The sequence below is a fragment of the Balaenoptera borealis genome, assembly GCF_965194805.1.
Source record: "Balaenoptera borealis genome assembly, chromosome: X".
NCBI classification, from domain to species: Eukaryota; Metazoa; Chordata; class Mammalia; order Artiodactyla; family Balaenopteridae; genus Balaenoptera; species Balaenoptera borealis.
The window spans coordinates 112,616,575-112,639,148 of record NC_138881.1 but is presented as its reverse complement, the minus strand read 5'-3'; the positions used below and the strand labels follow the sequence as shown (position 1 = coordinate 112,639,148).

Here is a 22,574-nt window from a genome sequence, read left to right as displayed (position 1 = left end):
GCAAAGTTGAAGAGGTAGCGGAGTTTATATATGTTGAATAACAGGCAAGAGGACCAGTCTTTCTGGAATAGAGATTTCTTTTAAGAGAGTCATGGGATATTTGATTGAAAAAAGAAAGTTGGAGACAGATTATGAAAGCAATGTAGGGTTTTGAGGAGGTGAGCAGCCAGATGAAAACCAGGTCAGGGGAAGCTTCTCTTCACCCTCCCCTCAACACTGGGTTCGGTGTGCTCCTCTGGGCTCCCACAATCCCCTGGGCCCTGTCATAACACTTTTCACACTTTCCTGTAATTCTCTGCTCCCTTGGAGTTCTCCCCTTCAAACTGATTTTCTTGTGGGAAGAGTTTATATATCTGGTTGATGTGTATATCTCTAATGCATAGCAAAGGGTTTAACCCGTGGCCGGCACTCAGGAAATGTTTCTTGATGGGATGAGTTGGGACAGGATGGTATGTGATGGGATACAAGGTTAGATATTTGGAAGAGCCATCAGGAAGAGAAGCCCGGGGAGAGGAGATCAGTTTAGAAAGATGTTGCCCTCATACAGATATGAGGAAATATGGCCCTGACCCCAAGCAGTAGCAATGGTGACTGAGGAGAAGGGAGGATGTCAGATGCATTTTGAAGAAAGAATGCACACGATTTGGGAAACTTATTTAACAATGACTTGAGGAAGTAAAACAAAATGACTGTTGAACTTGAGTAGGTTCCTCAGGAAGTGGTGTGGTAGGTCCTACAGACCCTAGTAGGATTAACCAGCCCCTGCTTCCATTTTGTGGGCAATTGGTCATGGACCCAGCTCTGTATGGGGACCCTGGCCCTTCAGTTCTTTTCACATCTAGAGCTCGTGCTGGCCCAGTAAGACCAGGCTGCAGAGTGATGACCTGACGTTTGGTCATCTTAATCCCATGGTCTCAGCTCAGCACCCGCCACCTGGAGGTGTCAAATAAAGAAGTCCCAAACAAAGAAAAGCATCAGCCTGAGAAACAGGAGTCCTCCTTTCCTAGCCGTGCCTGTTTCGTTCCACCTCAGTCTTTCTGCAGTTCGGGAAGGGAGGGGCGAGAGAAAAACCACGGAACTTTTCGAAATCCCATTTTCCAAAAGCTAAATCAGATTCATTCTGTGTCTCCTGCACAGACTGCATTAGTCTGGGTAATGTAAACACTGTGAGGCCACAGCTGTCTGCCAGCTGCAACATTGAAGCCCATTTCGGGGGGCATGAAAAAACCTGTCTGAAACTATCACAGATGAGAAGTGTTAGCTAATGAATGATCCCTGCTGAGTCCAGAACCCAGCTGAGTTATTTCAGTCCTGGGCCTTAGCAGAGATTTTTATTGGGTAACAAATCTCAAATGCAACCGGTCACCCTCTAGACCCCAGATTGGAACCCGTCCCTCAATGCCCCCAAAATGAATTCACTCCAGGGACATTCCTGGTAGTAGCTCAAGGATCTAGGCATTTGGAGTGTTGGGTGATTGCTCAAGGAAGGAGGGTACAGCACGGGTTTAATAATCACATGAGCCCCATTGGGCTCCCTGCAGCAGCGTGGACAGTGGCCTTTCCCGAGAGCAGGGCTGTCAGTGGCTCCCACCGGGACTGAGAAACAGTAGGCTTGGAGCTGGACACCACTATTTCTGCTGGGCCTCAGCCTAATCACCTGGTTCTTGCTGGCACCCTTCCTACTGTTCTCACTCCTCCTACACGGGCTCAGGTCAGGGGCAAGGCCAAGAGAGCCACCAACCAGCTCGCATGACATGAGTGCGAGGGCCCAGGTGTTTTGCGGGGCGTCGGCCTAGAGCGGGCATGCCTCATAGCCAGTGCCTCCAGCCCGCCCTGGGGTGGAAGCAGATAGCGATCATCAGCCTCCGTATGTGTGCACTGTCTCAGGGCTGTCTGCGAATTAGAGACCCACAAAAGAGAAGAAAGTGCTAAATCCAAGCCAGCGAATTTTTTGTGGTAAAATACAAATAACACAAAACTTAACCATTTTAACCATTTTAAAGTGCACGAGTCAGTGGCATTGAGTACGTTCACGACGTTGTGCAATCATCACCTCTGTCTAGTTCTGGAACATTTTCATTACCCACAAAGGAGACCCCATACCTATTAAGCAGTCATTCCCCATCCCCCGATCACCAGTTCCTGGAAACCGCTAATCTACTTTCCGTCTCTAGGGATTTACGTAATCTGGATATTTCATATAAGTGGACTCAGACAATACGTGGCCTTTTTTGGTCAAGCCAGCACTTTTTTTTAGTACCTACACGTGCTAGTTGTTGTAATAGGCATGAGGCTTCGGCCTCAGATGCACGCCAGGTAGCAGCAGCTGCTCTGTTTTTGGCATGCAGTACTTAGCTCACCCAAGACACGTGCTGGGTGATTTATTTACACCGTCCCGTTTAATCCTCACAACTCTCTCGAGCAGGTAATAGTAATGTCCCATTTTAAAGGTGAGTAGTCTGGGGCTCGGAGAAATTGAGTGACTTAGGCAAGGTCACACTAGTAGTTAAGATTCCAACTTAAGCCCTCCCCTTATTTATCACATATTTAGCCTGACTTTGAGCCAATCTGCTTAGTTAGAGTCAACCTACTGCCTTTGTGGTAGGTGCTGCCTGCCCCATCTTGCCTGCCTCTAAGACCCCATAGGCAGGGGAATAATCTCATGAGGCCCTTGTTAAAATACCCCCCGTGCTGCCAGGGATAGGAGCCTGGCATGAGTGCCCTTAGTGTTCACATGCCCTTGGGCATACCCAGAGTTTTCTTTAGTTCCCAGAGCACTGACTATAACCCCACTCCTTTCCCTCCTACTCATGAGAGCATATGGGAATATTACTGACAGTTATTTATAAAGAACCCCTTGAATCTGCTTGAGTTTATTTTCTTAAGTAAATCATACACACGCTTTGGTATTTGATTATTAGAAACAAATACTAACTGATTGTCAGACACCAGAGCGTCCTAACATCAAAGATGAGAACCTTTTCCAAAGGTTTTTTTCTGAAGACTTTCTCCTTCATGGCCCATCTAGAGGCTCCAGAGAGGTGTAACTCAGCTCAGCCAAATTCCCCCTGGGGACTGAAGATCTGATTGTTTCAAACAAAGGTCTGGGGTGGCCTTCGTGGGGCAGCCTTGAAGGCTGTGCACCTGATGTCTGGACTTTTGAACATGACTCTGGCTGCATCTGACAGGGACTCTCACGCCCAACCATGTATGCAAGAGATAGCCAGGGCCTGACCCAAGTTTGGCAGCCAAAGTTGGGGAAAAGGGAAAGGAAAATGGGCGTTGTCCCACTGTTTTCTAGACTCCAGGATGTATGTTTCAAAGCTCCACCAATGGGAGTGGCACTCCGGAAAGTCCAATGGAACTAAAAGAGACAAATATTGATACTTGACAGTCAGCTTCTATAATAATAATAACGGTACTGCCTGAATTCAAATAAGCAGAACAGATGTTCCTCATGTGTTATGAGTTGAAAATCATTCCTTCATGTGGGATCAGTTAAAATCAAGCTTGAGACTTAGTGTATGTTTAATATTAAAATTCTCAATAAAAAGACTTTGGAGGCAAAATCCAAGTGAGGGCATGCTAAAATCATCTGGGCAAATAATCAACCATTCAGCATTTGCCTGGAAGGTATCAAGGGATGTAAGCGTGGGAGGATGGCGATCCTGGGAACAGAGGTGGTGATGAGAGAAACGTCCTTTGCCATCAGATCTGACCAGAGGTCAGCGTGTTCGGTTCTTATCAGCGTAAGTGGGGCTTACGGCTTGCTGCTGGGGTGAGCCCCAGAGAAAAGGAAAAACCAATTTTTTTGACGTTTCATATACAATAGAAGAATTTTCGAAAGATGGGCGCTTAGAAATATACGAAACTGTCCCAGTCGCTGGCATGGGGATAATGAGAGAACTTCAGCCGTAGTCACTGCCTCCGGGACCCCATCCACACCATAGAAGAACTTAACATCCGAGCTGGCAGACACGCTAGGAACCCGGACCCAACACCCTCATCTTGCTGGCAAGGAGACAGGTACAGGAGTCTCTTTGATGCGCCCAAGGTCACACAGTGAATTGGCCCCCAGGCAGAGCTGAGACGTGACTCCGCTCTGGGAGCCCACTTGAAAGAGAAGGAATTCAAAATGGAATATAAAAACATGATTGCCTTTTCACAATAATGGCATAAAATTAGGATTCTACCAGAAAAAAAAAAAACAACAACAGAACTGACATGCCCTTTCATTCCACAGCACCAGCTAACAGCCCCTTTGGTTTTAAAGAATTAGTGGAGTAAAATAGTCACCTGATCCCAAAGAAGAGAAACACAAAACAGGCAGCCATAAAGAAAGACTTAATGAAGCCAGGAAAAGGCCGAAGTCACTGGGAGGCTGCCCTACATGGGCAGGCAGGAAAGATTAGAGCAAAATAGTCGGGGAAGATGAAGGCATAGACAGGATGTCATATGATCAAAGTTTATAGAGAAACTCCAGAAGGCCATGGATCCAAGGGACTTAGACACGTCCTCCAGATTCTGGAGTACAAGAGAGGCAGCTTTCGTAGTGCATACCAGGAAAAATAGACAAACAAAGGCAGCCTTACTGTACACAATGGGTACTAGATACCCAGTAAAAGTGAAGGAAATGTACAAACCTTCTTCACCCAAAAGGTGTTATAAAGTTACAAAGCATTTCTCAAAGAACTTCAAATAAACCAATTCCTGGTTTAATAATAATAATAACACTACCATTTATTGAGTGCTTACTATGTGCCAGGCACCATGCTGAGCTCTTCACATGCTTTTCTCATTTCTTCCTCACAACCACCCTGTGACTACTTTTCGGATGAGGAAGCTGAGACTCAGAGAGGTTAATTCATTTGCCCTAAGTCACACAGCTAGTCAGTGGTGGAACCTACCTTCAAATCCAGGTCTCCATTCCAGAGCATGGAAACACTCCACCACCCTGCCTCTGTCATTGCGATGGCTTGGTTGCTTGGGACTCTCCCTCTGGCAGTAGAGATCTGACAGAAATGATGTTCTAGAATGTTCATTCCAGTTGGTGGGAAAGATGAACTGGAAAGAGAAACCCTGGGATTAGGGAACCAGTTAGAAGGCTGAACCAATGAAAGGGGAGGAAAAGCAAGGAAGGGCTCAGTGAAATCACTGGGAGGAGGAGGGACAGACTCTAAAGACATATGGGATCCGACTGTACCGAACTTTGCTTGTTTCCTTTAGGACATCATGGAGATCTTTCTGTGACCATACATGTAGATCTGTCGTGCCCTTTTTGTGACTGCTCAGGGTTCCATTTTGTGGGAGCACCACTATTACAAACAGTTTCGGTGAACACTCTGGATGTACATACATCTTTGCATCCTGGTACATATGCGGGATCAATTCCAAGCGATAGAATTTCCAGGCCAAAAAAAGCACATTTGAAATGGTGATAGACTTTTTTGAAAAGATTTTCAGAGTTGAGATGATTAATATTTTAAACTAGGGATGAGGGAAAACCTTCCTTGGTAGTGTTAGGGAATGATATAGCAGAAATAAATGGATTGGTTGCCATTCAATAGTATAATCAAAGAGCACAGGGCCTTCCATACCTTTCTAAACTACATGAACGCCCGTGTTGTCGCAGCTAGTGACAGGAAGAAAGGGAACAGAAGGCATGGTAACCCTTTGGGAACCATTTTCAAATGTTGGAGATCTGGTAACTCATCTCTCTTCATTACTTAATTTCAAAGGAAGAGGAACTAAGCCGGCGTGTGGAACAGGATGGCTGTGGCCATTTATTTAATAGAGCAGACAGCCTTGCAAGAGGCTCCCAGAAGGAAGGCTGGCAAACTGAAAGGAGAGAAGTTTTCAGACATCATAGCAACTTGACTTTATTTGTAGCTTCGAGAATATTGGCCATTGTTTTCAGACAGGGAATCTAAATAACTTCTTAAAAGTAGCACCCAAAGGGAAGGGAAGGTGAACTCGAGGATTATTATCAAGTATCATCATAGTCTGGCCCCCCAGGTAACATTTTGATACACTGCTATTAAAGTCAGTTCCTTTTGGCAAATCCCCAGCACTAACCAAAAAGCTGCCTGATCGTGGGCACCATGGCCCAATGAAGAAGGAGGAAGTGGACAGGGAAAGGAAGTAGCTGGGTGCTAGCTAGCTCTCTCCCCCCAGATACACAAGCTGCAACAGTCAAATGCAAGAAGCTTTTAGGGAGAGACCTATGCATGGAGACAATAGGAGTGCTTTTTAAATTTCCACAGAATGGACTAGTAAGCAGAATACCAGCATTTTATTCATCCACTCAAGAAATATTTATTGAGCATCTACTATGTGCCAGGCACTATGATAGGCATTTGGGAGTACATTGTTGAACAAAATAAAGGTGGCCCCTGCCTTCATGGAGCTTACTGTGTCAGAGGAGAGATGAGTAATAAGCAAGCCAACACACAAAGACATGGTTATGAATGGTAATGAGTTCTTTGAGCAGGAGAAAAATAGGTTCTGGGAAAGAGAAAATTCAGTGGGGGCCCAGGCTGAGGAGTCAGGACGGCCTCGCCAAGGTAGCCTAACATTTAGAGTGAGTCCTGAGTTGTGGGGGGGGGGGGTGGGCAGTCACTTAAAGAGCCGGGGGACAGCCTTTAAGGCCGAGGGAGACATGTGAAAGGACTTTGGGGAATCAGATTCTTAGAGCCGCTGGGCAGGCAGGAGGCTACCTGGGAGATGCCCCCCACTGGGCAAACCGAAGTGCTCTAAGCCTTGTGGTGGCTCCGGGGCCCAGGTGGGTTGCAAAGACCAACCTGGAAGTCGCCCAGCGAGGATCCATGGTGACAGCCTGCTTGGAGGTCCAGACAGTGAGCTTCCAAAGGATTCCTAGCCTTCCCAGCCTCAGAGAATCACGTCCCAGGGACGGAATCACGTTCCGTCTCTGCTCATTGCCTGCCATTAGCGGGGGACGCCTGCTTGCCAGAGAGCTGTGCCTCACCTTGCTGGGGGTTAACGACGGAGGCAGCTCTGGCCTTCAGGAAAAGTGCGAGCAGCCACGGGGAGCGAGAGCCGGGGAAGCAGCCCCTGCCAACAACTTCCGCTCCTCCCCCTCCCTTCGGCGCGGCTGCCCAAGGAGCCCCCGGTGACTGTTTATGGTGATCTGTTTGTTTCGCAACTGACAAAGAAGGAGGGAGCCCTTTCTGACATTTTTGCCCAGAGGCCCCAGATTTCTCAAGTATGAAACTGCCAAATACGCAACTTTGGGTGGATATTTGGCTGAATCACTTTGAAGGGCCTGTCAGTGCCTAAAATGGAAATTGTTAGAAAGCAGAGGAGGATGGCTGCCAGCAACCATGAAGTGGTAATGACCAAATCATTGATTTTTGTAATGAAATGTCATCCCCTAACACTACAAAGGCTGGGTTTTTTTTTTTTTCTAGCTTAGAAGTACTGACTACCTATTAGAAATCTTCAGAAGTGACTGTGTGTACCATGCACGCATACGTATGTGCCCCTGTCCCTCTCCCAACCTCTGTCTTCCCTCCCACACCAAACTTCCTCCATGTTCCTGGAGCCCAGCTGCAACCTGGGAGGAATTAAGAGGTTGGCTGATGGTGAAAGGTAATCGGGCTTTAGCCACCCTATAAAATGAAGGGGAGTTCGTTTGGTTATTCATAAGGTAAAGTTGTGTGCGGCCAACTTTACCATGTGGGAAAGTCAGTAGGCTGTAATAGACTACACCCCAACACATGATGTGGGTCTCTTAACCGTCTGTCCCCAGCCTAGCTATAGCTGCACCTAGGAGACAGGACACTTCATAAGGTTTTATTGTATGTAAAACTCGGTAGCAGGCAAATTAGGCCAAATCTCCAATTCTGTACCTTTTATTTTTAAACTCTGGTGCTTTTTTCTTTTTTGAGTTTAGGAGGAAGAGACTGGAAAGTACCTTGTGGGTTAACACTGGGGAATGGAAGAAGATCTACTGTTTCTTTGAAAACAGCCATTAAGATACCATTCCCTTGGGCCAATTCCTGGGCGGCTTTAACCAAAGACTAAGCCTCAGGTCCTTTCTGTTTTTCTACATTGACTCCTGTGTCAGGATCAGTGAAATTTTATACGGTCATAAAATTTATTTTAAAATAATACTTCACAAGCCTTTTGGCTTGAAAAATATTTCAATAATGTCTGCACATTCAATATGGAAAAGTAAGATGGTTCCATTGAGCTCTCATTATAATAGGCTTTGAGAGGTATCCTTGGATCACAGTCATCAGTCCAAACTTTTTGATCAGCTGCTTTTTCAGCAGAAGTGGTTTTCCCCAAAGCCGCTTGTGATTGTCACTGTGGGATCCATTTTGTAAGCAGGTCTGGTGTTAAGACAGGTAATAGGGCCATTGCTGTTCAGCCATGGACCACGGCCATCTGAATGTGGCAGTGGCTTTGTGTCTCACTGCACGTGAAGCCCACCGCATGGCACCCCTGTTATGCCAGGAGCTGGGGCAGTGCACAGGAAGAAGAGGCTCTGGTGTGGGTGAATCCCTCCTTCCGATTTCCTTGTAGGGAAAGGAAGGGAAATTATAAATTAGGCCAACTCTGTCATTTCTGTTCCTTTCCCAACCTTCGAAGCTCCCTCTAACCCTCAGTCCCCATGTACCTAATCCCACTTTCTCATCTTCAGCTTCCCCATCTGTAACATGAAGGACTTCGACTAGACAAGCTGTAAATTCTCCCCAAACTCTGACATTTGACAAATCTCATGGACTTATCAGCACAGAGCAACGTGGCCATTTTCCAACACTTTCTTTAGTTTGGGGAAACCCATTTTATATAGTGTTCTTTCCCTACGTTACTCTTTTAAGAGGAAAACACGACCCATTTCCAGTGTCGTAAAGTCAACATTTGGCAGCTGTGCCTGAGAAAGCTTTTTTCTCTGTAGAAGGGGCACAGAATGCCATGGAAACGAGGGCAGGCGGGGCAAGCTGTCCTCACGGGAGCCAGAAACATGGGTACCAGCTCAGTTCTCCGATTGTGCTGGTCCCACCTCCGAGCCAGCCGTCCTGGGTTAGAATAGCAGCTCTCCCGTTTACTAGCTATTTAACCTCGATTCAGTTAACTAACCTCTATGTGGCGCAGTTTCCTAATCTGTAAAATATGATTAATCATCATACTGTTGTGAGGATTAAATGAGATCAGATAAACACGTTAAAGTGCTTAGAACAATGTCCAACGCATACATATTAAGTGTTCAGTAAATGTCAGCCATTTTCATCACTGGCTGTCCATGTCCAGGTATGGATCCAGGAGTGGCGAGGGTCACATAACACAGAGCTATCCTTTCTCGTGTGTCATGTGTCTCTGTGGTCTAGGTCAACTTGTGTGAGGTGTCTGGTCTGGATGAGGTGACTTCCTTCAACAGAGCTAACTGCCTCCTGGATAGTTAGTCTACCCCAGTCTTAGTCTCTCTAGGTTCCCAAGTCGGTGATAATGACCAAAAGGGTGGGAAACTATCCCATGAGAGGGAAAGTGTGGTCATTTAAACCAAAGCAGTTGTCTCCCCTGGTTGCGGAGGACTTAACAGAACTCTGACTTGAAGGCCCTTGGAGTTGACAAAGGATCTTTAGAAAAGAATGTTCCCTGGGGGTAGTCCATGCCTACAGAGGCCCAAGCAAGAGAAAACAGATGGTGGTTGGACCCAGGGAAGAGATTTTTACCACAGAAGGATAAAATACTGGGCCAGATTCCCAAAACAGGTTATGTAGTGTCTTTCCCTGGTAAATTGGGGAAAGAATGGCTGGCCAACTGTCCTAGATTGTCTCATAGACGATTCGAGCAGGAAGAGCCCTTAGAGGTCATTTTATCCAAGCCTTGATTTTAAGGGTGAGAATGTTAAGACCCAGAGAGAGGGGACAATTGCCCTATAGTCAGATAGCTAATTATTAGCAGACCCAGGATTTAAATCCTAGGCCGAAAGCTTAGGCCACTGCACCATACTGCTCTCTTAAGCCACTCAAACTATTGTCCCTCCTAGTTCTGGAATGCTCTGGAGTACCAACATACTAAAGAGTAATTGAGGCCCACCCAGAAGGACTCAAAGGCATTGAGCAGTGCCCAACTTGCAAGTCCTCCAATGTATCCATCTGATTTTGGAGCTCCGGCTGTCAAAGTGTTTCAGCCAAGCCTCCTCAGCTGACTAACTGGTCTTCTTAGCTTACCATTTGAAAGCAGCTGTGGTTAAAGCAGAGCTTGCTGACTCAGCCCATGTAGTAAGGATGACTAAACACAAGAATTTCCTGTGGAGGGGCATGGGGGATGAAAAATATCTTTCAAATGCATTTGTTTCAGGGAACCATTCTGATCATTCAGGAGCTGGCCCACCGTGGGCCCATGAGAAAAAGCCGCAGGCTGTCCCTGCTCAGCACCAAGGCAGGGCTTGCAGATGTTTCCTTTCTTTTCTGCTAAACAGCACCGTGGCTGTCTCGGCACCATTTTGGTCTGGCCAGCATTTGCACAGAGCTTCATCTGCCAACTGGTACAGCCCAAAGCCAAGGGGAGCGGATGTCTCCCCTGACCGGAGGGGCCTTTCCCCTGCTCAGAGGCCTTCCCCCAGGGGTGAATGGGGCTGATCTGCTTTATCTCAAGGCAGCTTCAGTTCTGAGCCCACCTTGAACTCGAACGAGAGGATCATTTATGCTGACTGATCAGAAAGCAGTGCGGGCTGGCTTCCATCTCCAGGGCGCACTCTGGGGAGTTTGCAGTCCGGAGTCGAGTCATCATTTTCAGGTCTGAATACCACACAGACACTGGACAACTTTAGGAAACGAACGTTGACCTCCAGTTGGATTGCTCACCAGCTTAAGGCATTAATTCAGCGAAAGTAAAATGTGGATAAATATTTCAAGGCTCTTGGCTGGGAAGGAGGCTGCCTTGCTCAATTAGAAAGTTGGAGGCACCTGGTGCATTTGGGGGGGCGACACGTTTTTACAACTTGCAAATTAGAAAAGGGGGGCGGGGAAAGAGGGAGCGTGAACGCACTCAGCCATCTTCCGGAAGCCATATACCAAGCCAACAGTTCCGACATAGAGGAGTCAAGTCCAAGGGGCCTGCCTCACCCTCTCCCCATCCCCTCCCCATCCCACCCACCCAGGCACAAGGAGGAAACAGGACCAACTGCCTTACAGGTCTCAAAGAAGGTTGAGGATTTATTTTTCAGAAGTGAGTAACAATTTCTTATTCCAATGGAGGGAGGGATGTTCTGGGACCGCCAATATGGAGTAACGGAAGGAATCTGGTCTTGGGGGAGGGGGGAGGGGGAAGGGAGGGGGAGGGGGGAGGGGGAGGGGAGGGGGAAGGGAGGGGGAGGGGAGGGGGAAGGGAGGGGGAGGGGAGGGGGAGGGGGAAGAGAGAGGGCGTCCCAGTTCCTTGCCACCTAGCAGTGTGAGCTTGGAAGTGTTATTTCACTTTTCTAAGCCCGTTTCTGATTCTGTAAGCACTTATTTAAGCTACATATAGTGCCTGGTAATAATACGGCCTCTAAAGGTTTAGTGAATGAAAGAGAAGGAGGGAGAGGGCAAGAGAGCGAAGGAGAGCATGACAGAACAATAAGGATCTGTGTAGCCCATGGAGTTGGTTTGAAACTTAAATGAAATAACGGTTATGAATTCTTCTGCTTGTCTAACACTTTACAGTTAACGAAGTATTTATATACACCCTATCTTAGTTGAATCTTACAAGACGTCTGTGAGAGAAGCAGGGTAAGAATTGTTGTGTGTCTGATAGAGGGACGTGAGGCTCAGAGAGGCAGGGAGGCAAGATATGAAGGAACTAGGGCTCTCAATCCAGTGCTCCTTCGAACATACCATACAACCCCTTATTTTCAAAGAAAAAGGTTTTTAAAGGAGAAAGTGCTACCAGATCAATGCATCAGATCTTTGCCTTGCAACTAAGCACCCTTTGTATGAGGGTTCAAACACTGGAGGTGGATGCAGAAGAAGAAATATCAGTCCATGACTAACAATGATATTCAAGATTATAGTAAGACCTTGTCTACTCAAAACACAAGAAGCCAGGGGGAAATGGCCTTGGAATGACTTGGGCTGGGATTATCTGATATTTTTGTAAAAGAACAATAGGGCCTCTGGTTGGCAGGGAACTAACGGTTGCTATTTGGAACAACATGGGCCAGTGTAGGGAGGTTGACTGTGGCCTCAGGTGAGCGAGCCAATATATACTTAGTCTGTCCCCATCAGGTACCTGGCCTCTCACAAAGCCATCAGCAGCTGAGCGGGGATGGACTTGTGGTCTGAGACTTCTCCAGGTTTACGTGGGTCTTAGAACCTTTGACTCATATGCTGAATGGGGCTGTTCAGGTCATAGAGTCCAATCCCCATCTGATGAAGACATTTCTGTCTACTGAGTAGCTGCCCACCTTCCAGTGACAAAAAAACTTACTACCACTCTATGTGTGGTTTCTAGCTCTGAGTTCTGGCCAGTTCTGATGATGGCCATCTGTGCCACTGATATTTCTAACTGCATTTCTAGGGGAACACAGAGATGTTGATTGCAAATGCACCTCATGCAGGCAATTAGACATGTTCCTAAAACATTATATGAAAACAAAATTTTCACAAAGCAAATCCTGGTTTATGTGCCCTAGGTTGGTTTGTGATTTAAAGGAATCATTGTTTCTGAATTTATCACTTTTTAAAACATAAAATTATGTTTGCTTAAAGCAGGAGTTTTTAACTTGGGGTCTGTAGTTCTTGAATGAGATACAGAAAACTAGGTGAATTTTTCTGAAAACTATCTGCAAAAATGTGTATTTGCATTTATACGTTTTTCTGAGAAGAAGGTCTACAGTTTTCTCAGATTCTCAAAGGGCTCCACCCACAAAAAGGTTAAGAATGGGAGCCGGGAATGAGAATCCAGACTTAAATGGTCAGAGTCTGGGCTGCGATGAGGCCACGGAAACCCAGAAAGGAGAACGATGCAAGAGAGCGTGCCGGTCCCTGGAACCTTTGCCTAGAGCAGCACAGAGACTTTCCTCTCTGTATGGAGCAAACTGATCTGGGGTCTTTACATTTCTCTAGCATGAGTGATGCCTCCTTCATACAGGAGCACGTGGCCGGCCAGCTTTAAGATAGTAGCGTGGACATATATACACTACCAAATGCAAAATAGACAGCTAGTGGGAAGCAGCCGCATAGCACAGGGAGATCAGCTCGGTGCTTTGTGACCACCTAGAGGGGTGGGATAGGGAGGGTGGGAGGAAGGGAGACGCAAAAGGGAAGAGATATGGGGATATATGTGTATGTATAACTGATTCACTTTGTTATAAAACAGAAACTGACACACCATTGTAAAGCAATTATACTCCAATAAAGATGTATAAAAAAAATTTAAAATGGTACTGATGAACCTAGGGGCAGGACAGGAATAAAGACGTAGACGTAGAGAATGGACTTGAGGATATGGGGAGGGGGAAGGGTAAGCTGGGACGAAGTGAGAGAGTGGCATGGTCTTATATACACTACCAAGTGTAGAATAGATAGCTAGTGGGAAGCAGCCGCATAGCACAGGGGGATCAGCTCGGTGCTTTGTGACCACCTAGAGGGGTGGGGTAGGGAGGGTGGGAGGGAGAGGCAAGAGGGAGGGGATATGGGGTTACATGTATACCTATAGCTGATTCACTTTGTTATACAGCAGAAACTAACACAACATTGTAAAGCAATTATACTCCAATAAAGATGTTAAAAAAAAAAAAAAAGACAACCAGGCAAAATCACTTGCAAAGGAGAGAAACCGAGAGGTGATTCTTCATGTTGAGAAATGATTCTTTCCCAAAGAACGTGCAGAGAGTGCCTTGACTTAGACCCTCCCCGAAGTTTAGAATGCTTTCAGATTAGAATACTTAGGCTTTTTTGAATTGAGGATGAACAGAGTCAGAAATTATATCGAAAAGATTTGTTTAAATAGCTTAAAAGAGTAAAAAGGAGGGAGAAAAATAAAAACAGCCAAATGTTCCCAGTTGTCCTTCCTTGTGATACATGGGAACCATATAAAACTTACACCTTCTGAAAATAATACTAAAAGCTATAGTAATTTAGTAAGATGAAATATATGAGGAATAACCAGTAATAATAATAATAGTCAACATGTATTGAGGGCTTGCTAAGTATGACATATTACTAAACAACTTAAAATAAAAAAGACAGGGACTTCCCTGGTGGCGCAGTGGTTGGGGGTCCGCCTGCCGGGGCAGGGGACACGGGTTCGAGCCCTGGTCCAGAGGGATCCCACATGCCGCGGAGCAACTGGGCCTGTGCGCCACAACTACTGAGCCTGCGCTCTGGAGCCTGCCGGCCACGGCTGCTGAGCCCGCATGCCTGGAGCCCGTGCTCCACAGCAGGGGAGGCCACCGCGGTGAGAGGCCCGCGCACCGCGACGAGGGGTGGCCCCAGCTCGCCGCAACTGGAGAGAGCCTGCGCGCAGCAATGAAGACCCAGCGCAGCCAAAAGTGAATAAATAAATAAATAAAATTTTAAAAAAAAATAAGAAAGACATATCACTAAAACAATTATCCTGTTTAATCTTCACAACAGTCTTCTGAGGTATTTTTTACTATTCCCCCCATTTCATAGATGAGGAAAATGAGGCTTTTAGAGAAGTTAACTAAATTGCACAATATCGAAAGAAAGAAAGAAAGAAAGAAAGAAGAAAAGAAAAGAAAAGGGATAGGAAAGGAACTCCCTTAAGTTATGTGCAGGGTAGCGCCCTGTGTCCTGGGAGGCTTTGGAGGGTGGGATGACAAAACACCTGGACAATCCCCCTCCTCAGCCTCTGCCCGGGCTTCTACTTGATGTAACAGGTCTTGTGAAGCTTTTCCGATGGAAAACCGCCTCTGTCAGCCTGCGCAGATTGGTCAAGACCCTAGTCCGGCGGTGAACCGGTTTTTTTGACATTTCAGCATGAAAGGTACAGAAGCGAGGTCTGCAAAGAGCGCTCAGGACTCAGTTCCCTGGGTTGCCCTGAGAATTTCTTTCTCAGATTCGAGCATTTTCCTTGGGGGAGAAAACCCAGGGCTGTGAAGTGGTTCTTCACTCCTGTTCTGGACGCCCGGTGAGGGGTGGTGAGTGGGAGACCCTTCTGAGTATCACGTTGGCTGGAGCTCTGAAGCACCGCTTCTACCTGCCGCGTGTGCCTGAGAGGCCAAGCCTGGCTCGGCCCCAGAAACCCCCAGGGGGCGGGGGCCATGCACTTGATCAAGGCTGCCAACAGCGGCTGGATTCAGCGCGGGTTCAGCTCTTCCGCGGGGTAGGGCAGAGCGAAGGTACCACACACTCATGCTCAGGGGAAGAAGAGAATCTTGTTTTTACAAACTTTAAAGGAGTATAAAAATGACTTTGTTGTGTTTGAATTGCCTTCGCTGGATGAATAGAGCCCTGTGGCTCCAGGGCTTAGGGAGGATTGTGTGGAGATCACGTATTTCCTTATGTATGTTCCTATATAGATATATTTCCTTATATGCTTGTGTCTGAGAACTCTTCACTGGTTCTCACTGAAACTGGTTGTTTCCTGTGGTGACTTCTGTCTGTCCATCTAGGTGGTAAGTCCTTAGTTTATTATCTGAGCTTGTGTACCCTGAGGGGTCCTAGGCAGTTGAGGGACCCAGGCTAAAACTAAGACTGATATTTTTGAAACTTTCTTGAATGGAAGCTAGGGGTGGGGAAACCCTGTTTAATTGCTGCAAGCAGTTTGTAGCTTACAAGGGTGAAACCTTTGATATTTGTTGAGGACAAACTATTCCTGTTTAGTGGTGACAGCAGCTCCTATATATTGAGAGCTTCCCATGTGCCTGACACTGTCCTAAACCCTTTACATACATAAACTTATATAAGCTTCACAGCATCCCTAAAAGTGAAGATCATTGTTATCCCCGATTTTGCAGAGGAGGAAAGTGATAGAAAGAGAGGCAAAAGGATTTCACTAAGGTAAGGCAGCTAGTAAGTGGAGAGCCGGGATTTGAACCCATAATTTTAATGACCATGCAAACGTTCCCTGGGAAAACTGCTCGGCATTCTTCTCCCTGCAAATTTCAAGCAAATACTCTTTAAGGGAATTAAAATGTGGTTCAAGAAGCAAAAACGGCTTTGTGAAGAAAAACATACAAAGTTGTCTACAGGGGAGGCTGGAAACAATTTGTGCAGACTAATCTGCTATGGGAGCAATTTTATCTCTACTGGGGAGAGAACGAGAGAACGAAGAAGTTGACGGGACCGCATGGAGCTCAACAGCCAGTCCCTGAACTGGACGTGAGCCCCGAGAAGGAGAAAGCCAAGGCCAGGGGCTAATAGGCCTGGGAAACTGTGGCACCATGGCACTGCTTCTAGGCACGGGTGTCCTAGAGTTAGACAGAGGGGACGCCCAGCTCTTTGCACTGACCTACACCTCTCTTGTGACTGGTGTATTTTTTTCATAGTTTCTAACTGATTATTGCTGGCATATAAGAAAGTTTTTTGATTTCTACATGTTCACTGTACATTTAACTACTGTACTGAACTCTCATAAAGTCTGATGTAAAATTGCAATTCATTCACATTTCTTGGGTTTTCTAGATATGCAAGCATATCATTACAAAAAATAGAGAGAAGATACATATATATATATATATATATATATATGTATGTATCGTCTCCATTTTACAGATTAAAGAAACTGAGATTCAGAGAAGTTAAGTAACTTTCTCTAGGTCACACAGCTAATAAGTAACAGTGCACAGATTAAAAAATAGGCCTACCTTCAGTTACTGAGCTCTAAATTACTATACAATAATATCTGTCTTATACATATATGAGCTTTTTTAATAAAAATGGGATGGTACTGTACATATTCTTTGCAATCTCCTTCTTTCACTTAATATTTTGTAACAACTTTCCTATATGCCTAAATATTATTCAAGAACATGATATTAATGGATGCATGGAATACTTTTATCATAAAAGAGTAATAATTAACATTTACTGAGTGCTTTAAATGTGTCAAACATCTGAACATGGATAATGTCATATAAGTTGTGTTTACATGAGGCAAGGATTATTGGCTATTATTATAATAATAAAGAAGCTTCCTAGAAGCTTTGAGATGATACTGGAACCCACAGAAAACCATGGCAGAGAAGAGATTTTAGGAGGTACAGGAGCCAAAGGTGAACAGGCACCATTGACGGGTCGAGGCGGGATGAGATATAGTGAAAACATCAACATTAATATCTTGCCCACCAATATGACCCTTCCCATCAATGCACAGTGTCTACTTAATGCATACTGGCTGCTATGGACTGAATTGTGTCCCCTCCAAATCCATATGTTGAAGCCCTAACCGCCAATGTGATGGTATTTCGAGATGGGACCTTGGGGAGATAATCAGTTTTGCATGAGGTCATGAGGGTGAGGTCCTCATGATGGGATTAGTGCCCTTATAAGTAGAGACACCAGAGAGCTTGCTCTCTCTCTCTCTCTCCACTGACCATTTCTTTCAACTGATTGCCTACATTTTGAAAGTGTTAGAGGAGAATGGCTTATGCTTCTCAGAAGGCTCTCAGAATAGCATTAGAAAATATATTGTGTTCATTCTTTTTAAGAAAAGTCCACAAATTATTACTGAGTGTCTATTATGTGCCAAGAACACTTTTAGACAGTGACCAAGGCAGACATGATCCCTGCCTTCATGTAGCTTACAGTCAGGCAGTGAACAAATACATTTATACATGATTAAACTCCAGTTGTTATGTAGTGCTAGTGAAGGAGAAGTACAGGGGGCTGTGAATGGAAATAAGGTGATCATGACCTGACTAGAGATGGCAAGATGGCTTCCCTGAGGAAGATGAGTCATAATAATCGATAAGTAGGAGTTATCCAGGCAAAATGCGTGCATTTTCGTGTGTGTGTGTGCATGCACATGTTGCAACAGGCACGGTAAGGGATGACAACAACACTGCCAGCAGGAAGAATGGCACCATATCTTTTTTATTGTGGTAAAATACACACAACAAAATTTACCATTTTGACCACTTTATACAATTTGGTGCCATAAAGCACATTTACAATGTGCAGCCATCACCGCTGTCTAGTCCCAGAATATTTTCATCACCCCAAAAGGAAATCCTCTACCCATTAAGTAGTTACTCCCCATTTTTCCTTTCCCCTCAGCCCTATGTAACTACTAATCTGCTTTCTGCCTCTGTGGATTTGCATATTCTGGATATTTCATATAACTGGGGTCATCCAGTACTTGTCCTTTTATGTCTGGCTTCTTTCACTTAGCATAATGTTTTTGAGGCCCATCCACATTGTAGCATGTATCAGTACTTCATTCCCTTTTATAGATGAATAATATCCCATTGTATGGATATACCATATTTTGCTTACCCATTCATCAGGTGATGGGCGTTTGGGTCGTTTCTACCTTTTGGCTATTGTGAATAGTGTTACTATGAACATTCATATACAAGTTTTTGTTTGAACACCTGTTTTCCATTCTCTTGGGTATATACCAAGAAATAGAGTTGCTGGGTCATATTGCAATACAGTGTTTAACTTATTGAGGAATCACAGAGTGGCACCACTTTTATTATTGAAAAGAAAAACCCAACAACCAAAATACAATCATTTGAAACTATATATTATTTTTTTATATCTTTATTGGAGTATAATTGCTTTACAATGTTGTGTTAGTTTCTGTTGTACAGCAAAGTAAATCAGCTATAAGTATACATATATCCCCATATCCCCTCCCTCTTGAGCCTCCCTCCCATCCTCCCTATCCCACCCCTCTAGGTCATCACAAAGCATCGAGCTGATATCCCTGTGCTATGCAGCAGTGAAGCTATATTTTAAAACATTATAAATAGTCTGGCCAGATTAGTGGCAAAATGGATCCCCTTCTCAGGAGGAGAATCAAAGTAAGTTATTCAGTGCACACCCATCACTACGGTTAGAAAACCCACACAAACGCCATTTTCTACTGGCCAGCTCAAGGATGAGCGTGAACTTCCTCAAGTCTGAAGCTGGACTGCTTGTTGTAGCCCCCAGTCACCACTAAGACTAGTGATAACCTCATCCAACTATGAACACCTTGAAGACAAGGGCATATCTGAGTCACCTTTGTCACTCCAGTGCCTGGTACAGTCAACATTTGTTGGTGGAAGGAAGACAGGAATGCCATGCAGCCCCCTGGGGGAGATGGTCTTGGGTAGAGTCTCTCTTTGCCATGCCCCCACAGGGCATGAACCACCCCTACCTTCACGTCAACCTCCATTCCATCATCCATCACTTTGGGTGGCACCACCACTGTCACTCAATGATGAGCAAGCCAGGTTATAGCACTTTTCACATAAACAAATCGGCAAATCACAGAAGCCAGTGTTTGTCAGACCCAAGTATCCTGATTTTTTTTTAATTAATTTATTTTATTTTTTGGCTGCATTGGGTCTTCCTTGCTGCACGTGGGCTTTCTCTAGTTGCGGTGAGCAGGGGCTACCCTTTGTTGTGGTGCGCGGGCTTCTCTTTGCGGTGGCTTGTCTTGTTGCGGAGCACGGGCTCTAGGTGCGCGGACTTCAGTAGTTGTGGCACGTGGGCTCAGTAGTTGTGGCTCGCGGGCCTAGAGCGCAGGCTCAGTAGTTGTGGCACACGGGCTTAGTTGCTCTGCGGCATGTGGGATCTTCCCAGATCAGGGCTCGAACCCGTGTCCCCTGCACTGGCAGGCAGATTCTAAACCACTGTGCCACCAGGGAAGCCCCCTGATTTTTATTTTAACACTATGATCATCATTCCCTTGGGCAAATCCCCTAGTGTCCAGATGTTTGCCTTTCCGCACTGTAAAATGAGAATTTTATTACTGGTTTTTAGTCACCTCACAGCATTGTGGGGAAAGTCAAGGTAGATATGGGAGCTGGATGTATGAACATCCCTGGGCTTGTGGAGCTCTCATCAAGAGGGCAGTAACTGGGCATGATCCCCTTTGGAGCCTGTCACTGCTGTTGACATTGAGAATGCTGGTGTGGGAACAAATGCTGTCTTTGTCACAGGCTCAACTACAGGGCCTCTCCTTCCCAAAGCTGGCAGCTGAGGCTAAGTACTTGAGATCCCTGGGCCAGCTGTTGTGAAGTAAACGCCAGGCAGTAGGTAAGGCAGGATTCAGAACTGGGCAGACAGCCAGGCTTGAGTGGGAGCACTGATGGGGGGGGCACAAAAGTTGGCAAACAAGTGTTTTCCAAGGGGGGAGGATTAAAAACTACAATCTTGTTTCTAAGGTAGACAAAGCACCAACAGGCAGGGGTCGGGGCGGGGGAGAGCTGCCTAAAAATTCCTGCTTTAACTCACTATCAGCTGAGAAGATTCTAGTACTAGAAGGGCAGTGTGAGCAGTGTTTCCCGAGGAGGCTTCCCTGGGAGCACAGAAAGATAGCCACACCCTTTGAAGTTCGCTGGGAGCTTACAAAGGGCAGTGTTGTTTCCACTGAGGAAGAATGATAGCCCCACATAATGGTGTCCTTATTCTCTAAATCTCAGACCTTGTGCGATGAGGGGCAAGTGAGCCTGCAGGCCCAGGCAAGGGGGGCAGGGACACTTGGCAAAATGCACATGCTTTCAGCTTGCTTGCTAGCCAACGTGGAAGGTCTTTCCTAGGAAGACGGTGTGGTCAAAGTCAGGGGTCTGTTTCAACTCTCTTTCTAGGAGGATTGCTAAATCATACCAAGGTACCATTCTAATTTGATGATGGCTGATAAAAGTTTCCAAGTGGACATATCTATCATACTTGACAGATTTCAGTGAAACATGTCATGCACCTTAGAGGCTGTAGAGATAAAAGACCGATGAGAAAAAAATTGTTTTAAATCAGAATGAAAATGGCGGTATTTCTGAGTGGTGGGATTCCTATCACACAAAAAGGAAAGTCAGTAGGCTGGCAGGAGCTGTCAAAGGCAGTTGATCCACCGGTTATTAGGAAATGGAGGCCCCAAACTGGGCCCTAACCTAGCTTGACCAACTTCGGGATGCCTGTGGTACTGCATCATCCAAAATTCTGACTCATTTCCCAGACCAGTGAAACCATGTAAGCGTGCATATGAGTTTCATGCCTGGTGTCATCTCTGGGAATTTTTGTCAGCTTTGGTGCCCGGAAATGATTCCATTAGACCTGGTAGAAGCTGGGTGGTGTGATGGCAAGAGCCAGGCAGAGACCTAAGCTCCAGTCCTAGCTCTGTTACCAATTAACTGTCATTCCAAGTGAGTCTTTTTTTTTAATTAATTAATTTATTTATTTTTGGCTGTGTTCTGTGCGAGGGCTTTCTCTAGTTGCGGCAAGCGGGGGCCACTCTTCATCGCGGTGCGCGGGCCTCTCACTATCGCGGCCTCTCTTGTTGCGGAGCACGGGCTCCAGACGCGCAGGCTCAGTAGTTGTGGCTCACGGGCCTAGTTGCTCCGCGGCATGTGGGATCTTCCCAGACCAGGGCTCGAACCCGTGTCCCCTGCATTAGCAGGCAGATTCTCAACCACTGCGCCACCAGGGAAGCCCCCAAGTGAGTCTTTTAACCAATCTGTGTCTTGCTTTCTTCAGTGGTTAAAAAGAGACTGCTTAATTTGATGACTGAGTCCCTTCCAGGTTTAAAATTTTTTAATGTCTGTGTCTTAGCTTTGGGTTCAACAAAGAATTGTTGTAGATATGCAAGTCATCTGATTTGATAAATTCTTTTAGGTCTGAAAGGGATCTTAAAGCTCATCTAGTCCAACCCCTTTATCTTACAGATATAGAAACCGAGACCCAGAGAGGAGAAGGGAGTTGCTCAGTTTGTACAGAATGAAGGTTAGAGATAAGGTTTCGTGATTCCCAGGGCAGTATATTTCCCACTACAAATTTATTACTTTGATTTATTTTTAAATCAAAGTAATGCATGGGCATGGTTTTAAAATACCAAATAATACAGGAGCACTTGTAATTTAAAAAAAAAGAGCAGTTTTCTGCCCCAGTCCTAGTCCCACTCCTCAGAAGCAACCATTTTTAACAGATTCTGTTTTCAATTCATATCTGGTGGTTACTTCAAGGTCTCTAAATATGCCTCTACTCCTATTCCTTGATTTATCCATTTTGGACCTTATCTATTGACTCCCTGCTATAAAAACTGAGGATTTAGCTCACTTAACATTACTCCCAACCTCCTCTCTTTCCTCCGCCTCCCCATGTTTGATAGTATTATCTTTATGAGGTTTTGAAATTCACCTTTTAAAATAGCATATAGTATAATTTACTATTTTGGGTATACAGTCCTATGAGTTTAGACGAATACATAAAGTCATATAACCACCATCAAAATCAAGACATAGAACAATTCCATCACCCCCCAAAACTTCCTTATGCTGCCCTTTGTAATCAACCCTGCCCTTCACTCCCAAACCCTAATAACCACTGATCTGTTTTATTTTCCTATACTTTTGCCTTTTCCAGAATGTTATAGAAATGGAACCAGAGAATATGTGATCTTTTGACACTGCTTCTTTCACTCAGTATAATTATTTTGAGATTCATGTCTCCGTA

At 45.5% G+C, this 22,574-nt stretch overlaps 1 protein-coding gene and 1 long non-coding RNA gene across 9 annotated transcripts in view; one reads left to right on the top strand and one right to left on the bottom strand.

Annotated features, from left to right (window-relative positions):
- PLAC1 (placenta enriched 1) overlaps positions 1-22,574 on the top strand; it is an 84,742-nt gene that overhangs the window by 28,274 nt on the left and 33,894 nt on the right. For 2 of the 6 annotated variants that reach the window (XM_082377992.1, XM_082377991.1), the window contains exon 2: positions 11,078-11,199. The gene's annotated coding sequence lies outside the window, so the exon portion shown is untranslated. Of the gene's footprint in view, positions 1-8,957; positions 11,200-14,537; positions 14,959-21,062; positions 21,269-22,574 lie in introns of those variants that run through there. The other 4 variants (XM_082377995.1, XM_082377994.1, XM_082377990.1 and 1 more) reach the window with 3 other exon arrangements.
- LOC309621056 lies at positions 2,854-7,470 on the bottom strand. Of its 3 annotated transcripts, none has more exons than XR_014239744.1 (3): positions 6,801-7,470; positions 4,908-5,838; positions 2,854-4,113 (listed from the first exon to the last, which is right to left on the bottom strand). It is a non-coding gene; the product is annotated as an uncharacterized lncRNA (long non-coding RNA). The 3 variants fall into 3 exon arrangements; XR_014239745.1 differs by having other exon boundaries at positions 2,854-5,064; positions 5,204-5,838; XR_014239743.1 differs by having other exon boundaries at positions 2,854-5,838.